At 46.1% G+C, this 24,587-nt stretch overlaps 14 non-coding genes and 5 pseudogenes across 14 annotated transcripts; all 19 read left to right on the top strand.

Annotated features, from left to right (window-relative positions):
• The first annotated feature begins 1,830 nt into the window (after positions 1 to 1,830).
• Positions 1,831 to 1,928, top strand: LOC141196414 (U2 spliceosomal RNA; annotated as a pseudogene).
• Positions 1,929 to 3,057: 1,129 nt separating this feature from the next.
• Positions 3,058 to 3,149, top strand: LOC141196528 (U2 spliceosomal RNA; annotated as a pseudogene).
• Positions 3,150 to 3,938: 789 nt separating this feature from the next.
• LOC141196319 (U2 spliceosomal RNA) lies at positions 3,939 to 4,123 on the top strand. The gene has a single exon (XR_012268873.1). It is a non-coding gene; the product is annotated as a U2 spliceosomal RNA (small nuclear RNA).
• A 1,121-nt stretch (positions 4,124 to 5,244) lies between these two features.
• Positions 5,245 to 5,435, top strand: LOC141195641 (U2 spliceosomal RNA). Its single transcript, XR_012268222.1, has one exon. It is a non-coding gene; the product is annotated as a U2 spliceosomal RNA (small nuclear RNA).
• A 1,120-nt stretch (positions 5,436 to 6,555) lies between these two features.
• LOC141195640 (U2 spliceosomal RNA) lies at positions 6,556 to 6,746 on the top strand. Its single transcript, XR_012268221.1, has one exon. It is a non-coding gene; the product is annotated as a U2 spliceosomal RNA (small nuclear RNA).
• Positions 6,747 to 7,862: 1,116 nt separating this feature from the next.
• On the top strand, positions 7,863 to 8,053 carry LOC141195638 (U2 spliceosomal RNA). The gene has a single exon (XR_012268219.1). It is a non-coding gene; the product is annotated as a U2 spliceosomal RNA (small nuclear RNA).
• A 1,124-nt stretch (positions 8,054 to 9,177) lies between these two features.
• LOC141195637 (U2 spliceosomal RNA) lies at positions 9,178 to 9,368 on the top strand. The gene has a single exon (XR_012268218.1). It is a non-coding gene; the product is annotated as a U2 spliceosomal RNA (small nuclear RNA).
• A 1,125-nt stretch (positions 9,369 to 10,493) lies between these two features.
• Positions 10,494 to 10,609, top strand: LOC141196494 (U2 spliceosomal RNA; annotated as a pseudogene).
• A 524-nt stretch (positions 10,610 to 11,133) lies between these two features.
• On the top strand, positions 11,134 to 11,315 carry LOC141196223 (U2 spliceosomal RNA). Its single transcript, XR_012268787.1, has one exon. It is a non-coding gene; the product is annotated as a U2 spliceosomal RNA (small nuclear RNA).
• Positions 11,316 to 12,437: 1,122 nt separating this feature from the next.
• On the top strand, positions 12,438 to 12,628 carry LOC141195636 (U2 spliceosomal RNA). Its single transcript, XR_012268217.1, has one exon. It is a non-coding gene; the product is annotated as a U2 spliceosomal RNA (small nuclear RNA).
• Positions 12,629 to 13,753: 1,125 nt separating this feature from the next.
• LOC141195635 (U2 spliceosomal RNA) lies at positions 13,754 to 13,944 on the top strand. Its single transcript, XR_012268216.1, has one exon. It is a non-coding gene; the product is annotated as a U2 spliceosomal RNA (small nuclear RNA).
• A 1,121-nt stretch (positions 13,945 to 15,065) lies between these two features.
• LOC141195634 (U2 spliceosomal RNA) lies at positions 15,066 to 15,256 on the top strand. The gene has a single exon (XR_012268215.1). It is a non-coding gene; the product is annotated as a U2 spliceosomal RNA (small nuclear RNA).
• Positions 15,257 to 16,381: 1,125 nt separating this feature from the next.
• On the top strand, positions 16,382 to 16,497 carry LOC141196459 (U2 spliceosomal RNA; annotated as a pseudogene).
• Positions 16,498 to 17,021: 524 nt separating this feature from the next.
• On the top strand, positions 17,022 to 17,203 carry LOC141196222 (U2 spliceosomal RNA). Its single transcript, XR_012268786.1, has one exon. It is a non-coding gene; the product is annotated as a U2 spliceosomal RNA (small nuclear RNA).
• Positions 17,204 to 18,323: 1,120 nt separating this feature from the next.
• On the top strand, positions 18,324 to 18,514 carry LOC141195633 (U2 spliceosomal RNA). Its single transcript, XR_012268214.1, has one exon. It is a non-coding gene; the product is annotated as a U2 spliceosomal RNA (small nuclear RNA).
• Positions 18,515 to 19,637: 1,123 nt separating this feature from the next.
• On the top strand, positions 19,638 to 19,753 carry LOC141196479 (U2 spliceosomal RNA; annotated as a pseudogene).
• Positions 19,754 to 20,717: 964 nt separating this feature from the next.
• LOC141196259 (U2 spliceosomal RNA) lies at positions 20,718 to 20,911 on the top strand. Its single transcript, XR_012268822.1, has one exon. It is a non-coding gene; the product is annotated as a U2 spliceosomal RNA (small nuclear RNA).
• Positions 20,912 to 22,032: 1,121 nt separating this feature from the next.
• On the top strand, positions 22,033 to 22,223 carry LOC141195632 (U2 spliceosomal RNA). The gene has a single exon (XR_012268213.1). It is a non-coding gene; the product is annotated as a U2 spliceosomal RNA (small nuclear RNA).
• Positions 22,224 to 23,343: 1,120 nt separating this feature from the next.
• On the top strand, positions 23,344 to 23,534 carry LOC141195631 (U2 spliceosomal RNA). Its single transcript, XR_012268212.1, has one exon. It is a non-coding gene; the product is annotated as a U2 spliceosomal RNA (small nuclear RNA).
• The last annotated feature ends 1,053 nt before the right edge of the window (positions 23,535 to 24,587 follow it).

Genomic DNA, 24,587 nt, shown 5'->3' with positions numbered 1-24,587 from the left:
TGTCAGTGATGTGCATGAGGTGAGCTCATGTCCAATGAACTCAGCTCACCTCCTGCACGTCACTGACAGCGTGGGAAAATTCTCCTGCAATCAGCGCTTCAGCGTGAGAATTTTCCCACGCTGTCAGTGACGTGCATGAGGTGAGCCGAGTTCATTGGACATGAACTCGGCTCTTCTGGATGTCGTCACAGAGAGACGCTGAGCAGCGCAAGCAAGCCTGCGCTTCTCAGTGTCTGCGGGATGACAGGCTGGATGGCAGCGTTCTGCTGCGGTCCAGCCTGTCATCTCGATGTAGCAGAGCTGAAGCTGTCGTGGGAACCATGGAAACGTAAGGATGAGGTTGCTTTATTATTTTTCTTTTATTGCAGGAGATCGTTGGCTTCAGCTGGAATGGGCGTGATGGTAAGTATGGTTTAATTTAGAACAATAAAGGATTGTGTCTTTATTTCAATTAAAGGACTTTATTCTGGGTGTTTGTGTTTTTTTTAACTTTGACTATGGGGTTAGTAATGGCGGTGTCTTATAGACGCCTCTACATTACTAACCTGGGCTTGATGTCAGCTGGCATTATAAGCTGACATCAACCCCAACCCTATTACCCCCTGCCACCGCACCAGGGCAGCGTGGAAGAGCGAGGCTAAGTGCCAGAATTGGCGCATCCTATGAATGCGCCATTTCTGGGGCGGCTGACGGCTGGTGTTTCTAGCCTGGGAGGGGGCCAATATTCATGGCTCCCTTCCTGGGCTATTAATATCAACCCCCAGCTGTCTGCCTAGCCTTTGCTAGCTATTAAATTAGGGGGGACCCCACGTCATTTTTTTGGGGGGGTCCCCCATTTTAATAGCTAGTAAAGGCTATGTATTCAGCTGGGGGCTGATATTAGTAGCCTGGGAAGCTCCGTGGGTATTACCCCCTTCCCAGGCTTCAAACATCTGCCCCAGCCGTCTGCTTAACCTCCGCTAGAGCCTAAAATTAAGGGGAACCCCACGCCAATTTTTTTAATAATAAATCCTTTATTTTAATACTAAATGACAAGTACAGTAACCAACACTATCACTGTACTTCATATATATGTGACTGACATGTTTCTATCTATCTAATCTATGTGTGAAGCTCTATTCTGTCTGTTATAAATTGTCGGGTACCGCTGCTGAATTGCCGGCCGGCTTTTTTAAAGAGACAGTGCATGAAAACACTATTATTTTTTTAAATAAATCCTTTACACTAAATGACAAGTACAGTAAGCAACACTATCACTGTACTTATTATATATGTGACTGACATGTTTCTATCTATCTAATCTATGTGTGAAGCTCTATTCTTTCTGTTCTAAATTGTCGGGTACAGATGCTGAATTGCCGGCCGGCTTTTTTAAAGAGACGGTGCATGAAAACACTAATATTTTTTTTAATAAATCCTTTACACTAAATGACAAGTGCAGTAACCAACACTGTCACTGTGCTTCTTATATGTGTGACTGACATGTTTCTATCTATCTAATCTATGTGTGATGCTCTATTCCTTCTTGTCTAAATTGTCGGGTACCGGTGTATGCCGCTGCTGAATTTGCCGGCCGGCTTTTTTAAAGAGAGTGTCTTCTGAGCAGTTTGTCAGCTTTTGGACACCTTTGCAGGTGTTTTCTATGTGTTTCTATGTGTTTTTGTTTGCCTGCCATTGGTTTTAACGGTGTTCGACGGTGTTCTAAGGTGTTCGACGAACAGTTCGACGAACAGTTCCTCGAACATCCCGGTGTTCGACGAACCGAACCGAACCCGAACACTACGGGGGTGGCTCAACACTATATCTGATACGTCCCCTATCTGGAGACCATATATTAAATGGATTTTTAGAACAGGGAGATGGAAAAAGAGCTTGCTCTGTCCACTCCACGCATTGACCTGGTATTGCAGTATCTCCAGGACCGGTGCACCCCTTCTTTAATGCAGTTTCTAAAATCAGAAAGAATTGAATTCAATGCTTTTTGTTCATTTTGCTTGTTTGTCGGATTTTGGGATGGACTCTTTGGCTTTGCTTTTCTTCTCCTCATTGGATTTTTCATGTTAAAAGTTGCAGAAGCCAGATGACAAGCTCATTTTGGTTCAACTTCAGCAACTGTGCATTGCATTGCCATGTAATGTAATGTAATGCAATGCTATCTATCTAGCTCTCCCTCTATACTTCCTTTTGGATAAACAGACATATTAGGCAAGCATTTTGGAGCTTTCACCTAAATAACTACAGGTGGTGAGATAAGCTGCACAATATAATTGACCTTTCAGTATATTGTTGCACACACACCATCTATTTAGCAAATGCCCTTGTTATCAACAGCAGCCTTTTAAACTCACCTGAGCTAACAGGTATGTGAGCTGGTTACTCTGCTGCGCTTAAAATTTCTTTTTTGGTTTGCTACAATGCCTTTTCTGAAACGTTGTCTCCCTCTGCTGGAACACTGACTTCTTTCATTTAATGCCTGCAGACTATAAAAGAGAAACCAACCCAAAAAGTTTGGTTGATTAGTCTGTGGCATTCTTTTAAACTGTTGCTTATGGCGGTCTCTGTGAGCTTCTCAGTGACATTCAGCCATCCAGGTATCCCGCCTGCAGTAGACGGAATGTGGCAATGGAACGCTGGCTGCGCGTGTCATAATAGGCTCTGAGCCTTTATATACCTGCGCACAGCAGCAGCCACCTTCAGTCTGCTGCTGGACAGCCAGCAGCAGCAGCAGCAGGAGAGGTAATTAATCAGCAACCCTCCTGCTAAGGGTAGACAGCTGCTCGTTCCACCCCCCCCCCCCGCCTTAATTGGTTCTCCTCCCTTCCAACGGTGTTGAGGCGGGTGGGAACAGCCGGGGGTTGAGGGTACTGTGCTAAAAGAGGTGGAGTTATGCAGATCTAAAACGCGTGGATTGCAGCAGCAGCAAGCCGAAAAGTGCAGGCATGTGAGGGATCTAGAGGTTGACAGCATGTCTTCTTAACGGGAGTCCAGGTGGCCATCTCCACAAATGGACTTTTCAGAATCCTTGGGTGGCACCGTAGTCGGAAACCAATTCTGGTTATCGCTTCTCGGCCTTTTGGCTAAGATCAAGTGTAGTATCTTTCGAAAAGGCGGTTTTGGATGTTGGCCGCCCTAGTAGATTGATACATTATGCACACTGGGGTTTAGGCGCTTGTTAGTACGCCAGGTGGCTAATATAGTCATCTGGTGGAAAGCATGGTCCCCCAGGATCGACGCCATTGGGCCGGGGAAGATCGAAAGCCCGAAGTGTGAAGTGCCCCAGGAGTGGTGACCCTGGGGTGCCTTAACTCACTGGGATTGGGAACCCCACTTGAGTTTATGGCACATTTGCACAAGCACTTCAAATTTTCTTTCTTTGCACACACCCTTATTCCGGGCCTTCTGGTCTTAGGATGGGGAATTTTTCAATTCCCGGTCGAAGGTCCGGGCAGTATTATACTGTGAAACCTTCACTATTTATTTAATTTCTTTGTCACTGTGTGTCCACTTATTCACGTGTGTCACGTCCTACTAGGATTTTGTCGGGATGCGGTTACCTTACGGGTTCCTCTCTTGGCAGGTCTAGGGGGGGAGTGTGTGGCCATCAGGTTCCGCTCCCCCCTGAACCCCCCTGGCTCTCCTCTTTCGGGAGGAGAGCGTTGTTGGCTCCCCTCTTCCGGGAGGGGAGCACAGTCTTTGGCTCCCAGTGCCTTGCTCGGGTGAGAACTCGGGCAGGTGCTGGGGGTAAGATTGGGTCGCCTCTGGCTTCGGCTGGAGGTGGCTTTTTGTCCCTGTTCCTCGCTGTGGCCTTTTGGCTCGGAGGGACGGGGAATGGTTTGGGGGACCCTTCTCCTTTTGGAGAGGGTTTCAAGAAGACCAGCATCCTAGTGCACTTTTTTTGTGGCATTTGTCACTTTTTTAAGCGCACTCGGGTTTTGTACACGAATTCGGGCTTTCGATAAAAAAAAAAAAATCTGTTCTTATCAGTTTAATATCTGATACGTCCCCTATCTGGGGACCATATATTAAATGGATTTTTAGAACAGGGAGATGGAAAAAGAGCTTGCTCTGTCCACTCCACGCATTGACCTGGTATTGCAGTATCTCCAGGACCGGTGCACCCCTTCTTTAATGCAGTTTCTAAAATCAGAAAGAATTGAATTCAATGCTTTTTGTTCATTTTGCTTGTTTGTCGGATTTTGGGATGGACTCTTTGGCTTTGCTTTTCTTCTCCTCATTGGATTTTTCATGTTAAAAGTTGCAGAAGCCAGATGACAAGCTCATTTTGGTTCAAGTTCAGCAACTGTGCATTGCATTGCCATGTAATGTAATGTAATGCAATGCTATCTATCTAGCTCTCCCTCTATACTTCCTTTTGGATAAACAGACATATTAGGCAAGCATTTTGGAGCTTTCACCTAAATAACTACAGGTGGTGAGATAAGCTGCACAATATAATTGACCTTTCAGTATATTGTTGCACACACACCATCTATTTAGCAAATGCCCTTGTTATCAACAGCAGCCTTTTAAACTCACCTGAGCTAACAGGTATGTGAGCTGGTTTCTCTGCTGCGCTTAAAATTTCTTTTTTGGTTTGCTACAATGCCTTTTCTGAAACGTTGTCTCCCTCTGCTGGAACACTGACTTCTTTCATTTAATGCCTGCAGACTATAAAAGAGAAACCAACCCAAAAAGTTTGGTTGATTAGTCTGTGGCATTCTTTTAAACTGTTGCTTATGGCGGTCTCTGTGAGCTTCTCAGTGACATTCAGCCATCCAGGTATCCCGCCTGCAGTAGACGGAATGTGGCAATGGAACGCTGGCTGCGCGTGTCATAATAGGCTCTGAGCCTTTATATACCTGCGCACAGCAGCAGCCACCTTCAGTCTGCTGCTGGACAGCCAGCAGCAGCAGCAGCAGGAGAGGTAATTAATCAGCAACCCTCCTGCTAAGGGTAGACAGCTGCTCGTTCCACCCCCCCCCCCGCCTTAATTGGTTCTCCTCCCTTCCAACGGTGTTGAGGCGGGTGGGAACAGCCGGGGGTTGAGGGTACTGTGCTAAAAGAGGTGGAGTTATGCAGATCTAAAACGCGTGGATTGCAGCAGCAGCAAGCCGAAAAGTGCAGGCATGTGAGGGATCTAGAGGTTGACAGCATGTCTTCTTAACGGGAGTCCAGGTGGCCATCTCCACAAATGGACTTTTCAGAATCCTTGGGTGGCACCGTAGTCGGAAACCAATTCTGGTTATCGCTTCTCGGCCTTTTGGCTAAGATCAAGTGTAGTATCTGTTCTTATCAGTTTAATATCTGATACGTCCCCTATCTGGGGACCATATATTAAATGGATTTTTAGAACAGGGAGATGGAAAAAGAGCTTGCTCTGTCCACTCCACGCATTGACCTGGTATTGCAGTATCTCCAGGACCGGTGCACCCCTTCTTTAATGCAGTTTCTAAAATCAGAAAGAATTGAATTCAATGCTTTTTGTTCATTTTGCTTGTTTGTCGGATTTTGGGATGGACTCTTTGGCTTTGCTTTTCTTCTCCTCATTGGATTTTTCATGTTAAAAGTTGCAGAAGCCAGATGACAAGCTCATTTTGGTTCAACTTCAGCAACTGTGCATTGCATTGCCATGTAATGTAATGTAATGCAATGCTATCTATCTAGCTCTCCCTCTATACTTCCTTTTGGATAAACAGACATATTAGGCAAGCATTTTGGAGCTTTCACCTAAATAACTACAGGTGGTGAGATAAGCTGCACAATATAATTGACCTTTCAGTATATTGTTGCACACACACCATCTATTTAGCAAATGCCCTTGTTATCAACAGCAGCCTTTTAAACTCACCTGAGCTAACAGGTATGTGAGCTGGTTACTCTGCTGCGCTTAAAATTTCTTTTTTGGTTTGCTACAATGCCTTTTCTGAAACGTTGTCTCCCTCTGCTGGAACACTGACTTCTTTCATTTAATGCCTGCAGACTATAAAAGAGAAACCAACCCAAAAAGTTTGGTTGATTAGTCTGTGGCATTCTTTTAAACTGTTGCTTATGGCGGTCTCTGTGAGCTTCTCAGTGACATTCAGCCATCCAGGTATCCCGCCTGCAGTAGACGGAATGTGGCAATGGAACGCTGGCTGCGCGTGTCATAATAGGCTCTGAGCCTTTATATACCTGCGCACAGCAGCAGCCACCTTCAGTCTGCTGCTGGACAGCCAGCAGCAGCAGCAGCAGGAGAGGTAATTAATCAGCAACCCTCCTACTAAGGGTAGACAGCTGCTCGTTCCACACCCCCCCCGCCTTAATTGGTTCTCCTCCCTTCCAACGGTGTTGAGGCGGGTGGGAACAGCCGGGGGTTGAGGGTACTGTGCTAAAAGAGGTGGAGTTATGCAGATCTAAAACGCGTGGATTGCAGCAGCAGCAAGCCGAAAAGTGCAGGCATGTGAGGGATCTAGAGGTTGACAGCATGTCTTCTTAACGGGAGTCCAGGTGGCCATCTCCACAAATGGACTTTTCAGAATCCTTGGGTGGCACCGTAGTCGGAAACCAATTCTGGTTATCGCTTCTCGGCCTTTTGGCTAAGATCAAGTGTAGTATCTGTTCTTATCAGTTTAATATCTGATACGTCCCCTATCTGGGGACCATATATTAAATGGATTTTTAGAACAGGGAGATGGAAAAAGAGCTTGCTCTGTCCACTCCACGCATTGACCTGGTATTGCAGTATCTCCAGGACCGGTGCACCCCTTCTTTAATGCAGTTTCTAAAATCAGAAAGAATTGAATTCAATGCTTTTTGTTCATTTTGCTTGTTTGTCGGATTTTGGGATGGACTCTTTGGCTTTGCTTTTCTTCTCCTCATTGGATTTTTCATGTTAAAAGTTGCAGAAGCCAGATGACAAGCTCATTTTGGTTCAACTTCAGCAACTGTGCATTGCATTGCCATGTAATGTAATGTAATGCAATGCTATCTATCTAGCTCTCCCTCTATACTTCCTTTTGGATAAACAGACATATTAGGCAAGCATTTTGGAGCTTTCACCTAAATAACTACAGGTGGTGAGATAAGCTGCACAATATAATTGACCTTTCAGTATATTGTTGCACACACACCATCTATTTAGCAAATGCCCTTGTTATCAACAGCAGCCTTTTAAACTCACCTGAGCTAACAGGTATGTGAGCTGGTTACTCTGCTGCGCTTAAAATTTCTTTTTTGGTTTGCTACAATGCCTTTTCTGAAACGTTGTCTCCCTCTGCTGGAACACTGACTTCTTTCATTTAATGCCTGCAGACTATAAAAGAGAAACCAACCCAAAAAGTTTGGTTGATTAGTCTGTGGCATTCTTTTAAACTGTTGCTTATGGCGGTCTCTGTGAGCTTCTCAGTGACATTCAGCCATCCAGGTATCCCGCCTGCAGTAGACGGAATGTGGCAATGGAACGCTGGCTGCGCGTGTCATAATAGGCTCTGAGCCTTTATATACCTGCGCACAGCAGCAGCCACCTTCAGTCTGCTGCTGGACAGCCAGCAGCAGCAGGAGAGGTAATTAATCAGCAACCCTCCTGCTAAGGGTAGACAGCTGCTCGTTCCACCCCCCCCCCCCGCCTTAATTGGTTCTCCTCCCTTCCAACGGTGTTGAGGCGGGTGGGAACAGCCGGGGGTTGAGGGTACTGTGCTAAAAGAGGTGGAGTTATGCAGATCTAAAACGCGTGGATTGCAGCAGCAGCAAGCCGAAAAGTGCAGGCATGTGAGGGATCTAGAGGTTGACAGCATGTCTTCTTAACGGGAGTCCAGGTGGCCATCTCCACAAATGGACTTTTCAGAATCCTTGGGTGGCACCGTAGTCGGAAACCAATTCTGGTTATCGCTTCTCGGCCTTTTGGCTAAGATCAAGTGTAGTATCTGTTCTTATCAGTTTAATATCTGATACGTCCCCTATCTGGGGACCATATATTAAATGGATTTTTAGAACAGGGAGATGGAAAAAGAGCTTGCTCTGTCCACTCCACGCATTGACCTGGTATTGCAGTATCTCCAGGACCGGTGCACCCCTTCTTTAATGCAGTTTCTAAAATCAGAAAGAATTGAATTCAATGCTTTTTGTTCATTTTGCTTGTTTGTCGGATTTTGGGATGGACTCTTTGGCTTTGCTTTTCTTCTCCTCATTGGATTTTTCATGTTAAAAGTTGCAGAAGCCAGATGACAAGCTCATTTTGGTTCAACTTCAGCAACTGTGCATTGCATTGCCATGTAATGTAATGTAATACAATGCTATCTATCTAGCTCTCCCTCTATACTTCCTTTTGGATAAACAGACATATTAGGCAAGCATTTTGGAGCTTTCACCTAAATAACTACAGGTGGTGAGATAAGCTGCACAATATAATTGACCTTTCAGTATATTGTTGCACACACACCATCTATTTAGCAAATGCCCTTGTTATCAACAGCAGCCTTTTAAACTCACCTGAGCTAACAGGTATGTGAGCTGGTTACTCTGCTGCGCTTAAAATTTCTTTTTTGGTTTGCTACAATGCCTTTTCTGAAACGTTGTCTCCCTCTGCTGGAACACTGACTTCTTTCATTTAATGCCTGCAGACTATAAAAGAGAAACCAACCCAAAAAGTTTGGTTGATTAGTCTGTGGCATTCTTTTAAACTGTTGCTTATGGCGGTCTCTGTGAGCTTCTCAGTGACATTCAGCCATCCAGGTATCCCGCCTGCAGTAGACGGAATGTGGCAATGGAACGCTGGCTGCGCGTGTCATAATAGGCTCTGAGCCTTTATATACATGCGCACAGCAGCAGCCACCTTCAGTCTGCTGCTGGACAGCCAGCAGCAGCAGCAGCAGCAGGAGAGGTAATTAATCAGCAACCCTCCTGCTAAGGGTAGACAGCTGCTCGTTCCACCCCCCCCCCCGCCTTAATTGGTTCTCCTCCCTTCCAACGGTGTTGAGGCGGGTGGGAACAGCCGGGGGTTGAGGGTACTGTGCTAAAAGAGGTGGAGTTATGCAGATCTAAAACGCGTGGATTGCAGCAGCAGCAAGCCGAAAAGTGCAGGCATGTGAGGGATCTAGAGGTTGACAGCATGTCTTCTTAACGGGAGTCCAGGTGGCCATCTCCACAAATGGACTTTTCAGAATCCTTGGGTGGCACCGTAGTCGGAAACCAATTCTGGTTATCGCTTCTCGGCCTTTTGGCTAAGATCAAGTGTAGTATCTGTTCTTATCAGTTTAATATCTGATACGTCCCCTATCTGGGGACCATATATTAAATGGATTTTTAGAACAGGGAGATGGAAAAAGAGCTTGCTCTGTCCACTCCACGCATTGACCTGGTATTGCAGTATCTCCAGGACCGGTGCACCCCTTCTTTAATGCAGTTTCTAAAATCAGAAAGAATTGAATTCAATGCTTTTTGTTCATTTTGCTTGTTTGTCGGATTTTGGGATGGACTCTTTGGCTTTGCTTTTCTTCTCCTCATTGGATTTTTCATGTTAAAAGTTGCAGAAGCCAGATGACAAGCTCATTTTGGTTCAACTTCAGCAACTGTGCATTGCATTGCCATGTAATGTAATGTAATGCAATGCTATCTATCTAGCTCTCCCTCTATACTTCCTTTTGGATAAACAGACATATTAGGCAAGCATTTTGGAGCTTTCACCTAAATAACTACAGGTGGTGAGATAAGCTGCACAATATAATTGACCTTTCAGTATATTGTTGCACACACACCATCTATTTAGCAAATGCCCTTGTTATCAACAGCAGCCTTTTAAACTCACCTGAGCTAACAGGTATGTGAGCTGGTTACTCTGCTGCGCTTAAAATTTCTTTTTTGGTTTGCTACAATGCCTTTTCTGAAACGTTGTCTCCCTCTGCTGGAACACTGACTTCTTTCATTTAATGCCTGCAGACTATAAAAGAGAAACCAACCCAAAAAGATTGGTTGATTAGTCTGTGGCATTCTTTTAAACTGTTGCTTATGGCGGTCTCTGTGAGCTTCTCAGTGACATTCAGCCATCCAGGTATCCCGCCTGCAGTAGACGGAATGTGGCAATGGAACGCTGGCTGCGCGTGTCATAATAGGCTCTGAGCCTTTATATACCTGCGCACAACAGCAGCAACCTTCAGTCTGCTGCTGGACAGCCAGCAGCAGCAGCAGCAGGAGAGGTAATTAATCAGCAACCCTCCTGCTAAGGGTAGACAGCTGCTCGTTCCACCCCCCCCCCCCCCCGCCTTAATTGGTTCTCCTCCCTTCCAACGGTGTTGAGGCGGGTGGGAACAGCCGGGGGTTGAGGGTACTGTGCTAAAAGAGGTGGAGTTATGCAGATCTAAAACGCGTGGATTGCAGCAGCAGCAAGCCGAAAAGTGCAGGCATGTGAGGGATCTAGAGGTTGACAGCATGTCTTCTTAACGGGAGTCCAGGTGGCCATCTCCACAAATGGACTTTTCAGAATCCTTGGGTGGCACCGTAGTCGGAAACCAATTCTGGTTATCGCTTCTCGGCCTTCTGGCTAAGATCAAGTGTAGTATCTTTTGAAAAGGCAGTTTTGTCCTTGGGCTGCCCTAGTAAATTGATGCATATTACACACTGGTTTGGTGCACTTGTTAGTACGCCAGGTGGCTCATAGAGTTATCTGATGGAAAACATGGCTCTCCAGGATCGAAGTCACTAGGCTGGGTAAGTGTGAGGGCTTTGGAGCAATGTGCCCCAGGAGTAGGCGCCCTGGTGGGAGTCCAAGCTTACTGGGACTGGGAACCCCAGAAAGACTTGGCTTCGTAGCACGCCGCACCTTTGCCAATCATACTTTCTGAGCACCCCCCCCTATTCCTGGCCTCCGGGCTAGGAAGGGGAATTTTTATAAACCCGGTCGGAGGTCCGGTCAGCTTTGGGCTGAGAAACCAACACAGGCTCCAGCTCCACTAGGGTGGCAGCCTAGATGGAAGCTGGGAGCACGAAAACGGCTCTTCTCCGGCTTCGGCTAGGGAGAGCATCGGAGATCCCTGACCCTCGCTGTGGCCTTCTGGCTCGGAGGGATGGGGATGGTTTATTGGGGACCCTCTCCTCCGGGAAGGGTCCACATGAATCCTCGCCTCGTGCGCTGTTTTGGTGTGACTTCGGTCACATTTTTCAGTGCCTTGGATGCAGCTTCAATCAAAAAATCTGTTCTTATCAGTTTAATATCTGATACGTCCCCTATCTGGGGACCATATATTAAATGGATTTTTAGAACAGGGAGATGGAAAAAGAGCTTGCTCTGTCCACTCCACGCATTGACCTGGTATTGCAGTATCTCCAGGACCGGTGCACCCCTTCTTTAATGCAGTTTCTAAAATCAGAAAGAATTGAATTCAATGCTTTTTGTTCATTTTGCTTGTTTGTCGGATTTTGGGATGGACTCTTTGGCTTTGCTTTTCTTCTCCTCATTGGATTTTTCATGTTAAAAGTTGCAGAAGCCAGATGACAAGCTCATTTTGGTTCAACTTCAGCAACTGTGCATTGCATTGCCATGTAATGTAATGTAATGCAATGCTATCTATCTAGCTCTCCCTCTATACTTCCTTTTGGATAAACAGACATATTAGGCAAGCATTTTGGAGCTTTCACCTAAATAACTACAGGTGGTGAGATAAGCTGCACAATATAATTGACCTTTCAGTATATTGTTGCACACACACCATCTATTTAGCAAATGCCCTTGTTATCAACAGCAGCCTTTTAAACTCACCTGAGCTAACAGGTATGTGAGCTGGTTACTCTGCTGCGCTTAAAATTTCTTTTTTGGTTTGCTACAATGCCTTTTCTGAAACGTTGTCTCCCTCTGCTGGAACACTGACTTCTTTCATTTAATGCCTGCAGACTATAAAAGAGAAACCAACCCAAAAAGTTTGGTTGATTAGTCTGTGGCATTCTTTTAAACTGTTGCTTATGGCGGTCTCTGTGAGCTTCTCAGTGACATTCAGCCATCCAGGTATCCCGCCTGCAGTAGACGGAATGTGGCAATGGAACGCTGGCTGCGCGTGTCATAATAGGCTCTGAGCCTTTATATACCTGCGCACAGCAGCAGCCACCTTCAGTCTGCTGCTGGACAGCCAGCAGCAGCAGCAGCAGGAGAGGTAATTAATCAGCAACCCTCCTGCTAAGGGTAGACAGCTGCTCGTTCCACCCCCCCCCCCCGCCTTAATTGGTTCTCCTCCCTTCCAACGGTGTTGAGGCGGGTGGGAACAGCCGGGGGTTGAGGGTACTGTGCTAAAAGAGGTGGAGTTATGCAGATCTAAAACGCGTGGATTGCAGCAGCAGCAAGCCGAAAAGTGCAGGCATGTGAGGGATCTAGAGGTTGACAGCATGTCTTCTTAACGGGAGTCCAGGTGGCCATCTCCACAAATGGACTTTTCAGAATCCTTGGGTGGCACCGTAGTCGGAAACCAATTCTGGTAATCGCTTCTCGGCCTTTTGGCTAAGATCAAGTGTAGTATCTGTTCTTATCAGTTTAATATCTGATACGTCCCCTATCTGGGGACCATATATTAAATGGATTTTTAGAACAGGGAGATGGAAAAAGAGCTTGCTCTGTCCACTCCACGCATTGACCTGGTATTGCAGTATCTCCAGGACCGGTGCACCCCTTCTTTAATGCAGTTTCTAAAATCAGAAAGAATTGAATTCAATGCTTTTTGTTCATTTTGCTTGTTTGTCGGATTTTGGGATGGACTCTTTTGCTTTGCTTTTCTTCTCCTCATTGGATTTTTCATGTTAAAAGTTGCAGAAGCCAGATGACAAGCTCATTTTGGTTCAACTTCAGCAACTGTGCATTGCATTGCCATGTAATGTAATGTAATGCAATGCTATCTATCTAGCTCTCCCTCTATACTTCCTTTTGGATAAACAGACATATTAGGCAAGCATTTTGGAGCTTTCACCTAAATAACTACAGGTGGTGAGATAAGCTGCACAATATAATTGACCTTTCAGTATATTGTTGCACACACACCATCTATTTAGCAAATGCCCTTGTTATCAACAGCAGCCTTTTAAACTCACCTGAGCTAACAGGTATGTGAGCTGGTTACTCTGCTGCGCTTAAAATTTCTTTTTTGGTTTGCTACAATGCCTTTTCTGAAACGTTGTCTCCCTCTGCTGGAACACTGACTTCTTTCATTTAATGCCTGCAGACTATAAAAGAGAAACCAACCCAAAAAGTTTGGTTGATTAGTCTGTGGCATTCTTTTAAACTGCTGCTTATGGCGGTCTCTGTGAGCTTCTCAGTGACATTCAGCCATCCAGGTATCCCGCCTGCAGTAGACGGAATGTGGCAATGGAACGCTGGCTGCGCATGTCATAATAGGCTCTGAGCCTTTATATACCTGCGCACAGCAGCAGCCACCTTCAGTCTGCTGCTGGACAGCCAGCAGCAGCAGCAGCAGGAGAGGTAATTAATCAGCAACCCTCCTGCTAAGGGTAGACAGCTGCTCGTTCCACCCCCCCCCGCCCCCGCCTTAATTGGTTCTCCTCCCTTCCAACGGTGTTGAGGCGGGTGGGAACAGCCGGGGGTTGAGGGTACTGTGCTAAAAGAGGTGGAGTTATGCAGATCTAAAACGCGTGGATTGCAGCAGCAGCAAGCCGAAAAGTGCAGGCATGTGAGGGATCTAGAGGTTGACAGCATGTCTTCTTAACGGGAGTCCAGGTGGCCATCTCCACAAATGGACTTTTCAGAATCCTTGGGTGGCACCGTAGTCGGAAACCAATTCTGGTTATCGCTTCTCGGCCTTTTGGCTAAGATCAAGTGTAGTATCTGTTCTTATCAGTTTAATATCTGATACGTCCCCTATCTGGGGACCATATATTAAATGGATTTTTAGAACAGGGAGATGGAAAAAGAGCTTGCTCTGTCCACTCCACGCATTGACCTGGTATTGCAGTATCTCCAGGACCGGTGCACCCCTTCTTTAATGCAGTTTCTAAAATCAGAAAGAATTGAATTCAATGCTTTTTGTTCATTTTGCTTGTTTGTCGGATTTTGGGATGGACTCTTTGGCTTTGCTTTTCTTCTCCTCATTGGATTTTTCATGTTAAAAGTTGCAGAAGCCAGATGACAAGCTCATTTTGGTTCAACTTCAGCAACTGTGCATTGCATTGCCATGTAATGTAATGTAATGCAATGCTATCTATCTAGCTCTCCCTCTATACTTCCTTTTGGATAAACAGACATATTAGGCAAGCATTTTGGAGCTTTCACCTAAATAACTACAGGTGGTGAGATAAGCTGCACAATATAATTGACCTTTCAGTATATTGTTGCACACACACCATCTATTTAGCAAATGCCCTTGTTATCAACAGCAGCCTTTTAAACTCACCTGAGCTAACAGGTATGTGAGCTGGTTACTCTGCTGCGCTTAAAATTTCTTTTTTGGTTTGCTACAATGCCTTTTCTGAAACGTTGTCTCCCTCTGCTGGAACACTGACTTCTTTCATTTAATGCCTGCAGACTATAAAAGAGAAACCAACCCAAAAAGTTTGGTTGATTAGTCTGTGGCATTCTTTTAAACTGTTGCTTATGGCGGTCTCTGTGAGCTTCTCAGTGACATTCAGCCATCCAGGTATCCCGCCTGCAGTAGACGGAATGTGGCAATGGAACGCTGGCTGCGCGTGTCATAATAGGCTCTGAGCCTTTATATACCTGCGCACAGCAGCAGCCACCTTCAGTCTGCTGCTGGACAGCCAGCAGCAGCAGCAGCAGGAGAGGTAATTAATCAGCAACCCTCCTGCTAAGGGTAGACAGCTGCTCGTTCCAACCCCCCCCCCGCCTTAATTGGTTCTCCTCCCTTCCAACGGTGTTGAGGCGGGTGGGAACAGCCGGGGGTTGAGGGTACTGTGCTAAAAGAGGTGGAGTTATGCAGATCTAAAACGCGTGGATTGCAGCAGCAGCAAGCCGAAAAGTGCAGGCATGTGAGGGATCTAGAGGTTGACAGCATGTCTTCTTAACGGGAGTCCAGGTGGCCATCTCCACAAATGGACTTTTCAGAATCCTTGGGTGGCACCGTAGTCGGAAACCAATTCTGGTTATCGCTTCTCGGCCTTTTGGCTAAGATCAAGTGTAGTATCTGTTCTTATCAGTTTAATATCTGATACGTCCCCTATCTGGGGACCATATATTAAATGGATTTTTAGAACAGGGAGATGGAAAAAGAGCTTGCTCTGTCCACTCCACGCATTGACCTGGTATTGCAGTATCTCCAGGACCGGTGCACCCCTTCTTTAATGCAGTTTCTAAAATCAGAAAGAATTGAATTCAATGCTTTTTGTTCATTTTGCTTGTTTGTCGGATTTTGGGATGGACTCTTTGGCTTTGCTTTTCTTCTCCTCATTGGATTTTTCATGTTAAAAGTTGCAGAAGCCAGATGACAAGCTCATTTTGGTTCAACTTCAGCAACTGTGCATTGCATTGCCATGTAATGTAATGTAATGCAATGCTATCTATCTAGCTCTCCCTCTATACTTCCTTTTGGATAAACAGACATATTAGGCAAGCATTTTGGAGCTTTCACCTAAATAACTACAGGTGGTGAGATTAGCTGCACAATATAATTGACCTTTCAGTATATTGTTGCACACACACCATCTATTTAGCAAATGCCCTTGTTATCAACAGCAGCCTTTTAAACTCACCTGAGCTAACAGGTATGTGAGCTGGTTACTCTGCTGCGCTTAAAATTTCTTTTTTGGTTTGCTACAATGCCTTTTCTGAAACGTTGTCTCCCTCTGCTGGAACACTGACTTCTTTCATTTAATGCCTGCAGACTATAAAAGAGAAACCAACCCAAAAAGTTTGGTTGATTAGTCTGTGGCATTCTTTTAAACTGTTGCTTATGGCGGTCTCTGTGAGCTTCTCAGTGACATTCAGCCATCCAGGTATCCCGCCTGCAGTAGACGGAATGTGGCAATGGAACGCTGGCTGCGCGTGTCATAATAGGCTCTGAGCCTTTATATACCTGCGCACAGCAGCAGCAACCTTCAGTCTGCTGCTGGACAGCCAGCAGCAGCAGCAGCAGGAGAGGTAATTAATCAGCAACCCTCCTGCTAAGGGTAGACAGCTGCTCGTTCCACCCCCCCCCCCCCCCGCCTTAATTGGTTCTCCTCCCTTCCAACGGTGTTGAGGCGGGTGGGAACAGCCGGGGGTTGAGGGTACTGTGCTAAAAGAGGTGGAGTTATGCAGATCTAAAACGCGTGGATTGCAGCAGCAGCAAGCCGAAAAGTGCAGGCATGTGAGGGATCTAGAGGTTGACAGCATGTCTTCTTAACGGGAGTCCAGGTGGCCATCTCCACAAATGGACTTTTCAGAATCCTTGGGTGGCACCGTAGTCGGAAACCAATTCTGGTTATCGCTTCTCGGCCTTTTGGCTAAGATCAAGTGTAGTATCTTTTGAAAAGGCAGTTTTCTCCTTGGGCTGCCCTAGTAAATTGATGCATATTACACACTGGTTTGGTGCACTTGTTAGTACGCCAGGTGGCTCATAGAGTTATCTGATGGAAAACATGGCCCTCCAGGATCGAAGTCACTAGGCTGGGTAAGTGTGAGGGCTTTGGAGCAATGTGCCCCAGGAGTAGGCGCCCTGGTGGGAGTCCAAGCTTACTGGGACTGGGAACCCCAGAAAGACTTGGCTTCGTAGCACGCCGCACCTTTGCCAATCATACTTTCTGAGCAACCCCCCCTATTCCTGGCCTCCGGGCTAGGAAGGGGAATTTTTATAAACCCGGTCGGAGGTCCGGTCAGCTTTGGGCTGAGAAACCAACACAGGCTCCAGCTCCACTAGGGTGGCAGCCTAGATGGAAGCTGGGAGCATGAAAACGGCTCTTCTCCGGCTTCGGCTAGGGAGAGCATCGGAGATCCCTGACCCTCGCTGTGGCCTTCTGGCTCGGAGGGATGGGGATGGTTTATTGGGGACCCTCTCCTCCGGGAAGGGTCCACATGAATCCTCGCCTCGTGCGCTGTTTTGGTGTGACTTCGGTCACATTTTTCAGTGCCTTGGATGCAGCTTCAATCAAAAAATCTGTTCTTATCAGTTTAATATCTGATACGTCCCCTATCTGGGGACCATATATTAAATGGATTTTTAGAACAGGGAGATGGAAAAAGAGCTTGCTCTGTCCACTCCACGCATTGACCTGGTATTGCAGTATCTCCAGGACCGGTGCACCCCTTCTTTAATGCAGTTTCTAAAATCAGAAAGAATTGAATTCAATGCTTTTTGTTCATTTTGCTTGTTTGTCGGATTTTGGGATGGACTCTTTGGCTTTGCTTTTCTTCTCCTCATTGGATTTTTCATGTTAAAAGTTGCAGAAGCCAGATGACAAGCTCATTTTGGTTCAACTTCAGCAACTGTGCATTGCATTGCCATGTAATGTAATGTAATGCAATGCTATCTATCTAGCTCTCCCTCTATACTTCCTTTTGGATAAACAGACATATTAGGCAAGCATTTTGGAGCTTTCACCTAAATAACTACAGGTGGTGAGATAAGCTGCACAATATAATTGACCTTTCAGTATATTGTTGCACACACACCATCTATTTAGCAAATGCCCTTGTTATCAACAGCAGCCTTTTAAACTCACCTGAGCTAACAGGTATGTGAGCTGGTTACTCTGCTGCGCTTAAAATTTCTTTTTTGGTTTGCTACAATGCCTTTTCTGAAACGTTGTCTCCCTCTGCTGGAACACTGACTTCTTTCATTTAATGCCTGCAGACTATAAAAGAGAAACCAACCCAAAAAGTTTGGTTGATTAGTCTGTGGCATTCTTTTAAACTGTTGCTTATGGCGGTCTCTGTGAGCTTCTCAGTGACATTCAGCCATCCAGGTATCCCGCCTGCAGTAGACGGAATGTGGCAATGGAACGCTGGCTGCGCGTGTCATAATAGGCTCTGAGCCTTTATATACCTGCGCACAGCAGCAGCCACCTTCAGTCTGCTGCTGGACAGCCAGCAGCAGCAGCAGCAGGAGAGGTAATTAATCAGCAACCCTCCTGCTAAGGGTAGACAGCTGCTCGTTCCACCCCCCCCCTGCCTTAATTGGTTCTCCTCCCTTCCAACGGTGTTGAGGCGGGTGGGAACAGCCGGGGGTTGAGGGTACTGTGCTAAAAGAGGTGGAGTTATGCAGATCTAAAACGCGTGGATTGCAGCAGCAGCAAGCCGAAAAGTGCAGGCATGTGAGGGATCTAGAGGTTGACAGCATGTCTTCTTAACGGGAGTCCAGGTGGCCATCTCCACAAATGGACTTTTCAGAATCCTTGGGTGGCACCGTAGTCGGAAACCAATTCTGGTTATCGCTTCTCGGCCTTTTGGCTAAGATCAAGTGTAGTATCTGTTCTTATCAGTTTAATATCTGATACGTCCCCTATCTGGGGACCATATATTAAATGGATTTTTAGAACAGGGAGATGGAAAAAGAGCTTGCTCTGTCCACTCCACGCATTGACCTGGTATTGCAGTATCTCCAGGACCGGTGCACCCCTTCTTTAATGCAGTTTCTAAAATCAGAAAGAATTGAATTCAATGCTTTTTGTTCATTTTGCTTGTTTGTCGGATTTTGGGATGGACTCTTTGGCTTTGCTTTTCTTCTCCTCATTGGATTTTTCATGTTAAAAGTTGCAGAAGCCAGATGACAAGCTCATTTTGGTTCAACTTCAGCAACTGTGCATTGCATTGCCATGTAATGTAATGTAATGCAATGCTATCTATCTAGCTCTCCCTCTATACTTCCTTTTGGATAAACAGACATATTAGGCAAGCATTTTGGAGCTTTCACCTAAATAACTACAGGTGGTGAGATAAGCTGCACAATATAATTGACCTTTCAGTATATTGTTGCACACACACCATCTATTTAGCAAATGCCCTTGTTATCAACAGCAGCCTTTTAAACTCACCTGAGCTAACAGGTATGTGAGCTGGTTACTCTGCTGCGCTTAAAATTTCTTTTTTGGTTTGCTACAATGCCTTTTCTGAAACGTTGTCTCCCTCTGCTGGAACACTGACTTCTTTCATTTAATGCCTGCAGACTATAAAAGAGAAACCAACCCAAAAAGTTTGGTTGATTAGTCTGTGGCATTCTTTTAAACTGTTGCTTATGGCGGTCTCTGTGAGCTTCTCAGTGACATTCAGCCATCCAGGTATCCCGCCTGCAGTAGACGGAATGTGGCAATGGAACGCTGGCTGCGCGTGTCATAATAGGCTCTGAGCCTTTATATACCTGCGCACAGCAGCAGCCACCTTCAGTCTGCTGCTGGACAGCCAGCAGCAGCAGCAGCAGGAGAGGTAATTAATCAGCAACCCTCCTGCTAAGGGTAGACAGCTGCTCGTTCCACCCCCCCCCCCCCGCCTTAATTGGTTCTCCTCCCTTCCAACGGTGTTGAGGCGGGTGGGAACAGCCGGGGGTTGAGGGTACTGTGCTAAAAGAGGTGGAGTTATGCAGATCTAAAACGCGTGGATTGCAGCAGCAGCAAGCCGAAAAGTGCAGGCATGTGAGGGATCTAGAGGTTGACAGCATGTCTTCTTAACGGGAGTCCAGGTGGCCATCTCCACAAATGGACTTTTCAGAATCCTTGGGTGGCACCGTAGTCGGAAACCAATTCTGGTTATCGCTTCTCGGCCTTTTGGCTAAGATCAAGTGTAGTATCTTTTGAAAAGGCAGTTTTGTCCTTGGGCTGCCCTAGTAAATTGATGCATATTACACACTGGTTTGGTGCACTTGTTAGTACGCCAGGTGGCTCATAGAGTTATCTGATGGAAAACATGGCCCTCCAGGATCGAAGTCACTAGGCTGGGTAAGTGTGAGGGCTTTGGAGCAATGTGCCCCAGGAGTAGGCGCCCTGGTGGGAGTCCAAGCTTACTGGGACTGGGAACCCCAGAGAGACTTGGCTTCGTAGCACGCCGCACCTTTGCCAATCATACTTTCTGAGCAACCCCCCCTATTCCTGGCCTCCGGGCTAGGAAGGGGAATTTTTATAAACCCGGTCGGAGGTCCGGTCAGCTTTGGGCTGAGAAACCAACACAGGCTCCAGCTCCACTAGGGTGGCAGCCTAGATGGAAGCTGGGAGCACGAAAACGGCTCTTCTCCGGCTTCGGCTAGGGAGAGCATCGGAGATCCCTGACCCTCGCTGTGGCCTTCTGGCTCGGAGGGATGGGGATGGTTTATTGGGGACCCTCTCCTCCGGGAAGGGTCCACATGAATCCTCCCCTCGTGCGCTGTTTTGGTGTGACTTCGGTCACATTTTTCAGTGCCTTGGATGCAGCTTCAATCAAAAATCTGTTCTTATCAGTTCGCCAGGAACCGGCTCATCTTGAGGAGGGAGAGGATGTCCATCCAGGACTGCCGCAGGCTGATCCACAGCCTGCTCAGAGACTATTCCTTCGTGGACGGTCCGGAGGACGAGGATGAGGACTAAACCCCTCCTCCCCCTCTCCCCTTATGTGTCTTGTCTTTCAATAAAGCTTCGGGCCTGTGATTTTCCCCTCCCCATCCCCTTTTTCCCAATCCCCATCCCTTATCACGGTTCGTCGTACTGTATTGATTGACATGCTTTTTCTTTCAGATTGAGTGTTTTGTGTAGCATAGGGGTGTGATGTGTCTAGTTAGTGCGTCGTATCCTCATGCTATGTAAATATGATGTAGAATTCTGTGTGTACTGGGCTGCGGCACTGTACACTGTCTGTTAACTTATTTTTTGTGCTAATAAAAGATATATTCAATCAAAAAAATCTGTTCTTATCAGTTTAATATCTGATACGTCCCCTATCTGGGGACCATATATTAAATGGATTTTTAGAACAGGGAGATGGAAAAAGAGCTTGCTCTGTCCACTCCACGCATTGACCTGGTATTGCAGTATCTCCAGGACCGGTGCACCCCTTCTTTAATGCAGTTTCTAAAATCAGAAAGAATTGAATTCAATGCTTTTTGTTCATTTTGCTTGTTTGTCGGATTTTGGGATGGACTCTTTGGCTTTGCTTTTCTTCTCCTCATTGGATTTTTCATGTTAAAAGTTGCAGAAGCCAGATGACAAGCTCATTTTGGTTCAACTTCAGCAACTGTGCATTGCATTGCCATGTAATGTAATGTAATGCAATGCTATCTATCTAGCTCTCCCTCTATACTTCCTTTTGGATAAACAGACATATTAGGCAAGCATTTTGGAGCTTTCACCTAAATAACTACAGGTGGTGAGATAAGCTGCACAATATAATTGACCTTTCAGTATATTGTTGCACACACACCATCTATTTAGCAAATGCCCTTGTTATCAACAGCAGCCTTTTAAACTCACCTGAGCTAACAGGTATGTGAGCTGGTTACTCTGCTGCGCTTAAAATTTCTTTTTTGGTTTGCTACAATGCCTTTTCTGAAACGTTGTCTCCCTCTGCTGGAACACTGACTTCTTTCATTTAATGCCTGCAGACTATAAAAGAGAAACCAACCCAAAAAGTTTGGTTGATTAGTCTGTGGCATTCTTTTAAACTGTTGCTTATGGCGGTCTCTGTGAGCTTCTCAGTGACATTCAGCCATCCAGGTATCCCGCCTGCAGTAGACGGAATGTGGCAATGGAACGCTGGCTGCGTGTGTCATAATAGGCTCTGAGCCTTTATATACCTGCGCACAGCAGCAGCCACCTTCAGTCTGCTGCTGGACAGCCAGCAGCAGCAGCAGCAGGAGAGGTAATTAATCAGCAACCCTCCTGCTAAGGGTAGACAGCTGCTCGTTCCACCCCCCCCCCCGCCTTAATTGGTTCTCCTCCCTTCCAACGGTGTTGAGGCGGGTGGGAACAGCCGGGGGTTGAGGGTACTGTGCTAAAAGAGGTGGAGTTATGCAGATCTAAAACGCGTGGATTGCAGCAGCAGCAAGCCGAAAAGTGCAGGCATGTGAGGGATCTAGAGGTTGACAGCATGTCTTCTTAACGGGAGTCCAGGTGGCCATCTCCACAAATGGACTTTTCAGAATCCTTGGGTGGCACCGTAGTCGGAAACCAATTCTGGTTATCGCTTCTCGGCCTTTTGGCTAAGATCAAGTGTAGTATCTGTTCTTATCAGTTTAATATCTGATACGTCCCCTATCTGGGGACCATATATTAAATGGATTTTTAGAACAGGGAGATGGAAAAAGAGCTTGCTCTGTCCACTCCACGCATTGACCTGGTATTGCAGTATCTCCAGGACCGGTGCACCCCTTCTTTAATGCAGTTTCTAAAATCAGAAAGAATTGAATTCAATGCTTTTTGTTCATTTTGCTTGTTTGTCGGATTTTGGGATGGACTCTTTGGCTTTGCTTTTCTTCTCCTCATTGGATTTTTCATGTTAAAAGTTGCAGAAGCCAGATGACAAGCTCATTTTGGTTCAACTTCAGCAACTGTGCATTGCATTGCCATGTAATGTAATGTAATGCAATGCTATCTATCTAGCTCTCCCTCTATACTTCCTTTTGGATAAACAGACATATTAGGCAAGCATTTTGGAGCTTTCACCTAAATAACTACAGGTGGTGAGATAAGCTGCACAATATAATTGACCTTTCAGTATATTGTTGCACACACACCATCTATTTAGCAAATGCCCTTGTTATCAACAGCAGCCTTTTAAACTCACCTGAGCTAACAGGTATGTGAGCTGGTTACTCTGCTGTGCTTAAAATTTCTTTTTTGGTTTGCTACAATGCCTTTTCTGAAACGTTGTCTCCCTCTGCTGGAACACTGACTTCTTTCATTTAATGCCTGCAGACTATAAAAGAGAAACCAACCCAAAAAGTTTGGTTGATTAGTCTGTGGCATTCTTTTAAACTGTTGCTTATGGCGGTCTCTGTGAGCTTCTCAGTGACATTCAGCCATCCAGGTATCCCGCCTGCAGTAGACGGAATGTGGCAATGGAACGCTGGCTGCGCGTGTCATAATAGGCTCTGAGCCTTTATATACCTGCGCACAGCAGCAGCCACCTTCAGTCTGCTGCTGGACAGCCAGCAGCAGCAGCAGCAGGAGAGGTAATTAATCAGCAACCCTCCTGCTAAGGGTAGACAGCTGCTCGTTCCACCCCCCCCCCGCCTTAATTGGTTCTCCTCCCTTCCAACGGTGTTGAGGCGGGTGGGAACAGCCGGGGGTTGAGGGTACTGTGCTAAAAGAGGTGGAGTTATGCAGATCTAAAACGCGTGGATTGCAGCAGCAGCAAGCCGAAAAGTGCAGGCATGTGAGGGATCTAGAGGTTGACAGCATGTCTTCTTAACGGGAGTCCAGGTGGCCATCTCCACAAATGGACTTTTCAGAATCCTTGGGTGGCACCGTAGTCGGAAACCAATTCTGGTTATCGCTTCTCGGCCTTTTGGCTAAGATCAAGTGTAGTATCTGTTCTTATCAGTTTAATATCTGATACGTCCCCTATCTGGGGACCATATATTAAATGGATTTTTAGAACAGGGAGATGGAAAAAGAGCTTGCTCTGTCCACTCCACGCATTGACCTGGTATTGCAGTATCTCCAGGACCGGTGCACCCCTTCTTTAATGCAGTTTCTAAAATCAGAAAGAATTGAATTCAATGCTTTTTGTTCATTTTGCTTGTTTGTCGGATTTTGGGATGGACTCTTTGGCTTTGCTTTTCTTCTCCTCATTGGATTTTTCATGTTAAAAGTTGCAGAAGCCAGATGACAAGCTCATTTTGGTTCAACTTCAGCAACTGTGCATTGCATTGCCATGTAATGTAATGTAATGCAATGCTATCTATCTAGCTCTCCCTCTATACTTCCTTTTGGATAAACAGACATATTAGGCAAGCATTTTGGAGCTTTCACCTAAATAACTACAGGTGGTGAGATAAGCTGCACAATATAATTGACCTTTCAGTATATTGTTGCACACACACCATCTATTTAGCAAATGCCCTTGTTATCAACAGCAGCCTTTTAAACTCACCTGAGCTAACAGGTATGTGAGCTGGTTACTCTGCTGCGCTTAAAATTTCTTTTTTGGTTTGCTACAATGCCTTTTCTGAAACGTTGTCTCCCTCTGCTGGAACACTGACTTCTTTCATTTAATGCCTGCAGACTATAAAAGAGAAACCAACCCAAAAAGTTTGGTTGATTAGTCTGTGGCATTCTTTTAAACTGTTGCTTATGGCTGTCTCTGTGAGCTTCTCAGTGACATTCAGCCATCCAGGTATCCCGCCTGCAGTAGACGTAATGTGGCAATGGAACGTTGGCTGCGCGTGTCATAATAGGCTCTGAGCCTTTATATACCTGCGCACAGCAGCAGCCACCTTCAGTCTGCTGCTGGACAGCCAGCAGCAGCAGCAGCAGGAGAGGTAATTAATCAGCAACCCTCCTGCTAAGGGTAGACAGCTGCTCGTTCCACCCCCCCCCCGCCTTAATTGGTTCTCCTCCCTTCCAACGGTGTTGAGGCGGGTGGGAACAGCCGGGGGTTGAGGGTACTGTGCTAAAAGAGGTGGAGTTATGCAGATCTAAAACGCGTGGATTGCAGCAGCAGCAAGCCGAAAAGTGCAGGCATGTGAGGGATCTAGAGGTTGACAGCATGTCTTCTTAACGGGAGTCCAGGT

Source organism: Phyllobates terribilis, unplaced genomic scaffold (assembly GCF_046119375.1).
Source record: "Phyllobates terribilis strain yellow unplaced genomic scaffold, ASM4611937v1 Scaffold_74__1_contigs__length_7073193, whole genome shotgun sequence".
NCBI lineage: Eukaryota > Metazoa > Chordata > Amphibia > Anura > Dendrobatidae > Phyllobates > Phyllobates terribilis.
Note: the sequence above shows the minus strand (reverse complement) of the source record. Positions and strands in the feature narration are given on the sequence as shown.